Below are 10,696 nucleotides of genomic sequence, written 5' to 3' on the forward strand. Positions count from 1 at the left end.
GGTTTTTGTTAGGTTTGAAATACCGTGAAAATAGGGTTTGATTTAATGAAAACCAATTTTGAGATGCTTGAAAAAGGTTTCAAAAATTTAAGAATTGATTTCCCTCAAAATTGCAATTCTCATGTGTTTGGCTAAATTAGGGATAAACCACATGCAAACAATATTGAAAAAATCTAATCTCTAGAATCAATTTAATTTTCATTGAATTTAGATTTAAATCCTCCAAATCTCATAAATAGCAATTTCAATTTAAATCCAATTTCTATAATCACTTTATTTTTATTTTTATTGAATTTAGATTTAATTCCTCTCAAATTTCATAAATAGAAATTCCACATTAATTTTTGGTAATCTAGTTTAATTAATTTTAGTTAATTGATTGATTTAGTTTTAATTCCTCGAATACAAATTTTAATTCCAAATTTCATTTTACATCTTTAATTTTTGTCTTAATTTGAAATTTCATTTTACATTTTTAATTTTTGTCATTCTAATTAGCTTATACTTTTATTTCCAATTTAAGCACAATTCCCTGTGGGATCGATATCATTTTTTTAAAACTATACTACTGTGACCCGTGCACTTGCGGACAACACAGTTATCAAGTTTTTGGCGCCGTTGCCGGGGAATTGTTTGTTTTTAAGTTGGATTTTAATTGTTTTAAGCTAATTAGAATTTTTATTTTCTTTTATCTTCACTATTGTTCCTTGTGTTTTTCAGGTACTTTTCTTGTTTATGAGACGATCGAAAAGCACAAGTGATACCGAATTGTTGTTCAACCCAGAAATTGAAAAATTATGTCGAGCCAACAAAAAGGAATTCAAGAGAAAAAAAGAAGCAGAAAAAGAAGAACAACAAATATTTGAGCAAGAGGAGACAATAGAAAATATGGAGAATCAAAATAGAGCTATTGGTGGAGATAATGGAGGAAACGAGCAAAACGGGCAAAATGCTGTTGTTAATCAAAATGATCCTCAAAGAAGATCCATGTTAGATTATGCTTTTCCTAGATGTACTGATGTGAGAGATAACAGACCTATTATTGGAGCTAATCAATTTGAATTAAAAACTGGTCTTATTCAAATGGTTCAGAATTCACAATTTGGAGGTAGCCCACTTGAAAATCCTCATTCTCATTTGAAGAAATTTTTGATGATATGTGGTACACAAAGACAACCTGGAGTTTCTGATGAAGTTATTCGGCTCACCTTATTTCCATTCTCTCTTCGGGATTCAGCATTGGAGTGGTATGACTCACTTCCACAAGCTATTATAGCTACTTGGGAGCAGCTATCTCAAGCTTTTCTATCTCAATTTTTCCCACCTGGGAAGACCACTCATTTGAGGAATTTAATGGTAGCTTTTAAACCAAGAGATGATGAAACTTTGTATGAATCTTGGATGAGATTTAAGGAGCTTGAAAGGCAATGTCCTCATCATGAAATACCCAAATGGATGATTGTTCAGAATTTCTACACCAGAGTTACTCCAGCCATAAGAAACACAATTGATTCACAAGCAGGAGGAGATTTCATGAGAATGACAAGTGAAGAATGCTATGATCTATTAGAGAAGATTGCTCATAATACCCATTTATGGGGAAATCCTAGAGCACTCGAGCCAAAGAAAGCTGGGATCTATGAACTTGACTCAGTTAGCTACATGAATGCAAGATTTGACCAGTTAACTCAGCTTCTTAGTGATTTTTGCACAAAGGCAACAACCTCAACTCCTACAACTATGCAACAAGTTGCCTTCACAGATGGAACTCAAAGTTGTGGAGTTAATTACTCTTCTTATGGTGATGATTATTTGCAAGAACAAGCTGCTTATGCAGGAGGTTATCAACAGAAACCTATGGGAAATGCTTACTCTAATGTGAACAACTCAACATGGAGACCACAAGCAACTTTTGCTCAACAAGGCCAAAGCTCAAATTATCCTCATAACCAGCAGTATGTGCAGCAGAATAGACCTCAATTTCAGCCTCAATTTCAGCCCACAAGGCAACCACCACCTGGATATCAAGCAAGAGCACAACAATCCCTTCCATCCCATGAACCGAAGCCATCCTTGGAGAACATGATGGAGAAATTTTTTGCTGAACAAAGCAAGATGAATAACAAATTGGAGGAAGAAATGCAACACATGAGACAAACCATGGATCAATTACAAGTCCACAACCGCATGTTGGAGACTCAATTGGCGCAACAAGCAAGCTCATCAGGAAGCAATTCCTATGGGAAACTACCTAGCCAACCACAAAACCCTCATGAACAATGTAAGGTCAGAACCTTGAGAAGTGGTAAAAAAGTTGGTCAAGAGAGTGAAAACAAGAGAGAAGAAAAAGAGAGCACAAAAGAAGAAAATTCAGTTGAGAGCAAGAAAAATGAAAAAGAAGAAGAAAGCAAAAGTGAACAAGATGAGGGAGAGAAACCATACATCCCACCTGAACCTTACAAGCCCACCCTTCCCTACCCTCAAAGATTCATCAAGCATAAGCTAGACAAACAATTTGGCAAATTCCTTGAAGTGCTAAAGAAGTTGTATATCAATGTGCCATTCACTGAGGCACTATCCCAAATGCCAAGTTATGCCAAGTTTTTGAAGGAGATTCTTTCCAACAAGAGAAGGCTAGAAGATTATGACACCATCAACTTGGGAGAGCAATGCAGTGCTATAATTCAGAAAAAGTTACCTCCCAAACTCAAAGATCCGGGTGTGTTTTCCATCCCTTGTCATATTGGTGATAATTGTGTGGCAAATGCTTTATGTGACCTTGGAGCTAGCGTCAGCCTAATGCCTCTTTCAATATATGAGAAGTTGAATATGGGAGAGTTGAAGCCCACAAACATGTATCTTTCATTGGCTGACCGTTCAATTAAGTATCCGGAAGGCATTCTTGAAAATGTGCCTATCAAGGTTGGGAAATTTTACATTCCGGTGGACTTTGTCATTTTGGATATGGAAGAAGACACAAAAGTTCCTATCTTATTGGGAAGACCCTTTTTGGCAACAGCTGGTGCATTAATTGATGTAAAGGGTGAGCAATTGACACTTAGAGTGGGAGATGATCAAATGATATTCAACATCAATCCAGCCATGAAAAGGAAACATGAAGAAGTTGAGTCTTGTTTGCGGGTAGACATTATTGATGAGATTGTTCAAGAGCATTTCAGAAAAAGCTATCCACAAGACCCACTTGAAAATTGCTTAGTCCATGGTGGGAGCATTAATGATGATAATCATAACATGGCTACTTTTGCACAACACTTGGAGAGCTCTCCACCACATCCTGAAGCCACAATTTTTCAACTTGAAGGAGTACAAAATTTGGAGATCAAACCACCATCATTAAAGGTAGAGGATGCCCCAAAGGTAGATCTTAAACCTCTTCCTTCCAACCTCAGGTATGCTTTTCTTGGACCAAATGAAACATATCCTGTTATAATTAATGCATCATTGACTGATATTGAGAATGAAAAATTGTTGAGAGTTTTGAGAGAATATAGGAGAGTTTTGGGTTATGCAATTGATGATATAAAGGGAATTAGTCCAACAGTTTGTATGCATAGGATTTTTCTTGAGCCAAATAGTAAACCTTCCATTGAACACCAAAGAAGATTGAATCCTACAATGAAGGATGTTGTGAAAAAGGAAATCCTAAAATTACTAGCTGCTGGAATTATTTACCCTATTTCTGACAGTGAGTGGGTTAGTCCTGTGCATGTTGTACCAAAGAAAGGTGGGGTGACAGTTGTTAAAAATGAAAATAATGAATTAATACCCACTAGAACTGTTACAGGTTGGAAAATGTGCATAGACTATAGGAAGTTGAACAATGCTACAAGAAAAGACCATTTTCCCCTTCCTTTTATGGATCAAATGTTAGAGAGATTAGCCAAGCATTCATTCTTTTGTTACTTAGATGGATATTCTGGTTTCTTTCAAATTCCAATACATCCTGATGACCAAGAAAAAACTACCTTTACCTGTCCCTATGGCACCTTTGCCTATCGAAGGATGCCATTCGGATTGTGTAATGCGCCTGGCACATTTCAAAGGTGCATGATGGCCATTTTTTCTGATTTTATTGAAGAAATTATGGAGGTCTTCATGGATGACTTTTCAGTATATGGCACTAATTTTGATTCATGCTTGACTAATTTGTCTAAAATCTTGCAGAGGTGTGCTGATAATGATTTGGTGTTGAATTGGGAGAAATGCCACTTTATGGTCCAAGAGGGGATCGTTTTAGGGCATTTGATCTCAAATAGGGGAATTGAAGTGGATAGAGCTAAAATAGAAATTATTGAAAAAATGCCCCCTCCAACCACTGTCAAAGGAGTACGAAGTTTTCTTGGACATGCCGGGTTTTACCGGCGATTTATTCAGGATTTTTCTAAACTTGCTAAACCCTTAACAAATCTTTTGAATCATGATGTTAAATTTGATTTTAATCAAGATTGTATGGTTGCTTTTTGCAGGTTAAAGACGGCATTAACAACAGCTCCTATCATGCAACCCCCGGATTGGACTTTGCCATTCGAAATCATGTGTGATGCAAGTGAGTTTCTTTGTTGAGCCGCCCTGGCCAGCGGAAAGATAGGAAACCTTATGCCATTTACTATGCAAGCCGAACCCTTGATGAAGCCCAAGTCAATTATGCCACAACTGAAAAGGAGTTCCTTGCGGTAGTATTTGCACTTAATAAATTTCGTTCTTATTTGGTCAACTCAAAGGTAATTGTTTTCACTGATCATGCAGCAATAAAGTATTTAATGAGCAAGAAAGAAGCTAAATCTAGGTTGATTAGATGGATATTGTTACTTCAAGAATTTGATTTGGAAATAAGAGATAAAAATGGTGTTGAGAATGTGGTGGTGATCACCTTTCTAGGATAAAGCGAAAATAAAGATGATGAAATTGTGCCAATTGATGAATTTTTCATGAATGAGCGATTGTATGTGTTGAATTCTGCACTTCCATGGTTTCTTGATATTGTGAATTTCTTGTCTTGTGGTGTCTTGCCACCTGATTTATCTTGGCAGCAAAAGAAAAGATTCTTGCATGATGTTAAATTTTATTCTTGGGAAGAACCTCTTTTGTTTAGGAGATGCAATGATGGAATAATTAGGAGATGTATACCAGAGGAAGAAATGCATGATGTTATTTACCATTGTCATTCCTCTGAATATGGTGGTCATTTTAGTGTCTCAAAAACTGTTGAAAAAGTCTTGACATCAGGTTTCTATTGGCCTAAAATGTTTAAACATGTGAGAGACTTTGTAAGCAAGTGTGATAGGTGCCAAAGGGTAGGCAACATTTCCAAAAGAGATGAGATGCCTCAATAGTCCATATTAGAAGTTGAATTATTTGATGTGTGGGGAATTGATTTCATGGGGCCATTTCCATCTTCTTATGGGAATAAATATATCTTGGTAGGGGTGGACTATGTATCTAAATGGGTAGAAGCTATTGCTACACCTACCAATGATGCAAAAGTTGTGGTAAAATTTCTGAAAAAATTTGTTTTGACCAGGTTTGGTGCCCCACGTGCCATAATCAGTGATGGTGGTAGCCATTTTTGCAACCACCAATTTGAAAAATTGATGAGAAAATATGGGGTAAAGCATAGGATTGCCACACCATATCACCCTCAAACAAATGGCCAAGTAGAAATCACAAATAGAGAAATCAAGCAAATCTTGGAGAAAACTGTCAATAAGTCCAGAAAAGATTGGTCCCTTAAATTAGATGACACTCTTTGGGCATATAGAACAGCATTTAAAACCCCGATATGAACTACACCTTATAGGTTAGTTTTTGGGAAATCATGCCATTTGCGTAGAGTTAGAACATAAAGCTTATTGGGCCATAAGAGCAATCAATTTTGATTTACAAGTCTTTGGACACAAAAGACTTTTGCAACTTGATGAGTTAGAAGAATTGAGACTTGATGCTTATGAAAATGCTAGGATCTATAAAGAAAGAACAAAAAAATGGCATGATAAGCATATCAAGAAAAAGGACTTTAAAGAAGGAGATTTGGTTCTCTTATTCAATTCAAGGTTGAAATTTTTTCCAGGAAAATTAAAATCAAGGTGGTCCGGTCCATTCAAAATTGTGAAAGTTTTACCTCATGGTGCTGTGGAAATTTTTGGTGAAAAATCTGGTAATTTCAAGGTAAATGGACAAAGGTTGAGGCACTATTCAGTTGGTGAGCCAATTGAGAAAATAGCAACTTGCTATCTTTCTCATTCTCCATGAAAATTTTGAGTGAGTATGGTCAAGCTAAAGACCTAAACTTAGCATTTTTGTACATAACTCATAATTTTTCATTGATTCTTTATTTCTTTCATATATATATATTTGTTTTAAGTTTTTCTATATTCAGAGTTTAACATTGTTCTAATTTCCTTGTGCAGATGGGATGCAATTCATTGCAAGCAAATGAGCATAAAAAAAAAAAAATTGTTTTTGTGTTAGCTCCCCATGCTAAAAAAAAAAAAAAAAAAAATTTCATGTCTTTAATTTCGTTACTTAATTAATTAGTATTTTGAACTTATTTAGTTAATATTTTGCTTGTGTTGTTTTTTCTTTACTTGAACCATTTACTTATTCAGTTTTTTTTAGTTCCTTATAAAATACATTTTTCTTTTATATCTTTAGTACATTGCTCACTTGCTTTGATTTACTATTTCGGATTTACACTTGATGGCTATATTTTTGAGCTTAACTTCCCTATTCCAAATTTTTTAGTGTAATTGATTTAATGGATTCCATCGTACTGTTTCTTTTGCAATGAGTGCAGCAGCTGTCCAAATTTTATCTAATTAAATTGGCTGCACTTCAATGAGGTAACACTTCTTATCTCAGCTTGTGTCACTTTCAACACAAGTTGTGCTATCGCTTATGCAACAGGGTAATAATTCTCTATGCACATATAGGCAAATTATCCCATTCCTTGCACTATTTTAACATTGAGGACAATGTTCATTCTGAGTATGGGGGAGAGGGTAAATTTTTTGCAAAAATTATTTTTCCTTTTTTCACTTGCATATAGTGACATACTCATTCATCACTTCATACTTGTACATATTCACATACATACACTTGCATATAGCTTCATACACTTAGTTATGCATATTTAGTTGCATATAGGTTGACTTGACATTTACACTCATGCATTTCATTTAAAATTTTTGGATTTTTAAACCAGTCTTTGAATTCCATAAGCCACTTATTCAAGCAATCCAACTTGCCTTTAGATGGTTAGTGGAATGAAAGTTCCAGCTGGGTACAAAGTCTTAAGCATTATTCTTTCTCTTACTTAATAGCTGAAAATTAATACATTCATCTAGGTATACAGATTCTGATTAATTATTTTGAGTTTTGAGTGTCTGGATAAGCCTTTAAGAAAGAAAATGGTCATTGTCGTCTCACCATTCCTAGAACAAGCATCTTAGATCTTTCAAAGCGAAATTTTTAACTTGCATTTGATAAGAATATGATTTAGGCATTTCTTCATATTTTAAACCTCACATTTAGCCTTAACCTACCTTAATTTCATTTTAACCCTTGCAAACCCCCTTGAACCTTAATTCCCTAATTTCTTTGGAACCCAAATCATTTACCTAGCCGTTAAACCTAAACACTACCACCTATTTATGAGAATAATATTTTAGCAATTAAGTGCATAAAAAAAAAAAAAAACTTGGAGGATTGAAACATCTTGAAAAGTGCTAGAGTAATTGTGAAAAGTTGATAAAAAAAATATAGTCACAAAAATATCCCAAAGGTAATTTTGGGCGTGACGTGAAATAGGGACACATACAAAATAAAAAATATATTATAAAAGTAGTCCCTTTATTGTGTTAGCACTTAAGATTCATTGCGAATTTCTTTCCTCTTGATAAAAAAAAAAAAATTTTGGATGCACTTTGAGTTTCATGATTAATATTATTCTCATATTTTGTTTACCTTATTCCCTTTCTTTGTTAACCACAATCTTACCCTATTTGACCCCATTACAACCCTTAAAAAGACCTAATGATTCTTTGAAAAATGCTTGTTACATTAGTAGAGTTAGATCTTTTATGCTTGCATATGGGTTTGGCAATATAATCTTTCATACATTACTCACCATCTATTTGAGACACATTGGCTATCTATTTCATTTAGGTTTGTTTTGGCACAATTGACTCTTGTAGCTGGTTGGTATTTGTTGCTTGGGTTGATTGGTTAATTCTTAGCTATTCTGTAATAGTTGAGAGTGCTTGCTTCATTCTTTGTGCTTTTGCTGGTGGGAATTTGGAATGTTGGTGGCTAGAGGTAAGTTGGTAGTTTGGATTAGTGAATTTTGTGTTTTCAAAGACTGATTCTATTCCCTTCCAAATGAGTTTTAATGAAATTTTGCTTGAGGACAAGCAAGAGTTTGAGTATGGGGGAATTTGATGCATGCATTTTAGATCATCATTTAGGAGTAATTTTTGCACATAATTTACCCTTATTCATAGCTATTATTTTAGATATTAGTATATATTTAGTCAATTTTGCAATTTTCACTTTTCTTAGTTTAATTTTTGGAATTCATTTGTTTTGTAGGATAAATTTGGAGAAATTTGATGTATTTTGATCAGAGTAGCCATTTGGAGGAGATTAAAATCGAATTGCAAAAATTTTGAAGTTGAGTAAAAAAATGGCCGAGAGCGACACAACCTGCAGCACAACCGAATTAGCTTATGTCGCAGGTTGTGTCGATCGTCAGATATTCACGCCGAGAGCGACACAACCCGCGACACAACCGACTTACTTTATGTCGTTTTTATCGAAAATTGTTGACGTGGCATTCCGTTACTCGACCTTTTTACCTCACTTTCTCTGGATCCTTCCCCCTTTTACCCATTCTAGAACAGTCCCCTCGCCTATATAAAGTGCCCTTTATCACTTTCTTTCCATATAGAGAGCAAGGGAGTCATTTTTAGAAAGATAGAAAGAGGGAAAGGGAGGAGCATCTTCTGCATCTTCTTCCAGCAGCAGCAAGGATCACGTTTCTGCACTTTTCTGCAGAGATCCTGCTGCAAATCTGCTGGGTTTTTCTATCCCTTTAAGCTTACATTTCCATTATTTCTTCATTTCTTCATTTGGGTTTGTCTTTAAACAATGATTTGTGAGTAGTTTATTGAGATTCTAGAGATGGGTTTGTAAATATTGATTTGTTTTGTGGTTTTGAACTGATTTGGCCATTTAAATGAAGATTGTTATATTTTGATTTATTGCTTGTGTGCTTATTGCCTTGCTTGATGAATGGGCCCTCATTAAGTTAAGTTTTAATCCTTAATAGATGGACTGAAAAGTGAATATTGGGGATGGATAATCTTGCAATAAACTTTATTTTCTTGTTGTTAGAAATAAGCTAAGAAGATTAAGGGGAACTTTCCAAAAATCAATTAGAGCTTTAAATGGGTTTTTGTTAGGTTTGAAATACCGTGAAAACAGGGTTTGATTTAATGAAAACCAATTTTGAGATGCTTGAAAAAGGTTTCAAAAATTTAAGAATTGATTTCCCTCAAAATTGCAATTCTCATGTGTTTGGCTAAATTAGGGATAAACCAAATGCAAACAATATTGAAAAAATCCAATCTCTAGAATCAATTTAATTTTCATTGAATTTAGATTTAAATCCTCCAAATCTCATAAATAGCAATTTCAATTTAAATCCAATTTCTATAATCACTTTATTTTTATTTTTATTGAATTTAGATTTAATTCCTCTCAAATTTCATAAATAGAAATTCCACATTATTTTTTGGTAATCTAGTTTAATTAATTTTAGTTAATTGATTGATTTAGTTTTAATTCCTCGAATACAAATTTTAATTCCAAATTTCATTTTACATCTTTAATTTTTGTCTTAATTTGAAATTTCATTTTACATCTTTAATTTTTGTCATTCTAATTAGCTTATACTTTTATTTCTAATTTAAGCACAATTCCCTGTGGGATCGATATCATTTTTTTAAAACTATACTACTGTGACCCGTGCACTTGCGGACAACACAGTTATCAATAGGGTAGCCACAAACACACCTTAAATTAGTGCTACTCAATAATATACTATGGGGTTTATCTCAACTTCGATCTTTATCACCTTTCTGAGCTATATCAGATCTTTACAATAGCGAATGGATAATTAAGTTTTTGCAATCTGGTATAGGAATAAGATGAATGATTAATTATGGGAAATATTTATTTAAAAAAAAATGAAGATGATGATTAAGAGAGACATGATTAAGTAGGAAAGTGGAATCTAATTTATCTGCTGAAGTTTAAAGAAAGAAAAGTGATACTAAGTAGAAGAATAAAACAATGGGATGGATTTCAACCCCAATGGCTTTAGGTGGAAGATGAAGAATGTCTATTTGGCATTTAAGGGGGAAAAAAAAGGTGAAAACTCAAACAAAAAACATCAGATATCAATATTAGTTTAATGACTAAACAAGAAAGTGGAACACCATGGACTTATGCTAAAGCAAAAAGATTAGAATAATATATATTCTAAAAATGAGGTAATAATATAGAAAAAAAAGGGGGAATAATAGAAATCACTAACAAGAATTAATTATATCAATATCCTAATCCCTAGCTTTTAAGTAGCATATATACATATATGCTCTTTAAGTAACATGAGCAT

General features: G+C 33.9%; 1 non-coding gene across 1 annotated transcript; it reads right to left on the reverse strand.

Annotated features, from left to right (window-relative positions):
- Positions 1 to 1,338: 1,338 nt before the first annotated feature.
- LOC131170886 (small nucleolar RNA R71) lies at positions 1,339 to 1,445 on the reverse strand. Its single transcript, XR_009141651.1, has one exon. It is a non-coding gene; the product is annotated as a small nucleolar RNA R71 (small nucleolar RNA).
- Positions 1,446 to 10,696: the final 9,251 nt, after the last annotated feature.

The sequence above is a fragment of the Hevea brasiliensis genome, chromosome 11, assembly GCF_030052815.1.
Source record: "Hevea brasiliensis isolate MT/VB/25A 57/8 chromosome 11, ASM3005281v1, whole genome shotgun sequence".
Taxonomy (NCBI): Eukaryota; Viridiplantae; Streptophyta; class Magnoliopsida; order Malpighiales; family Euphorbiaceae; genus Hevea; species Hevea brasiliensis.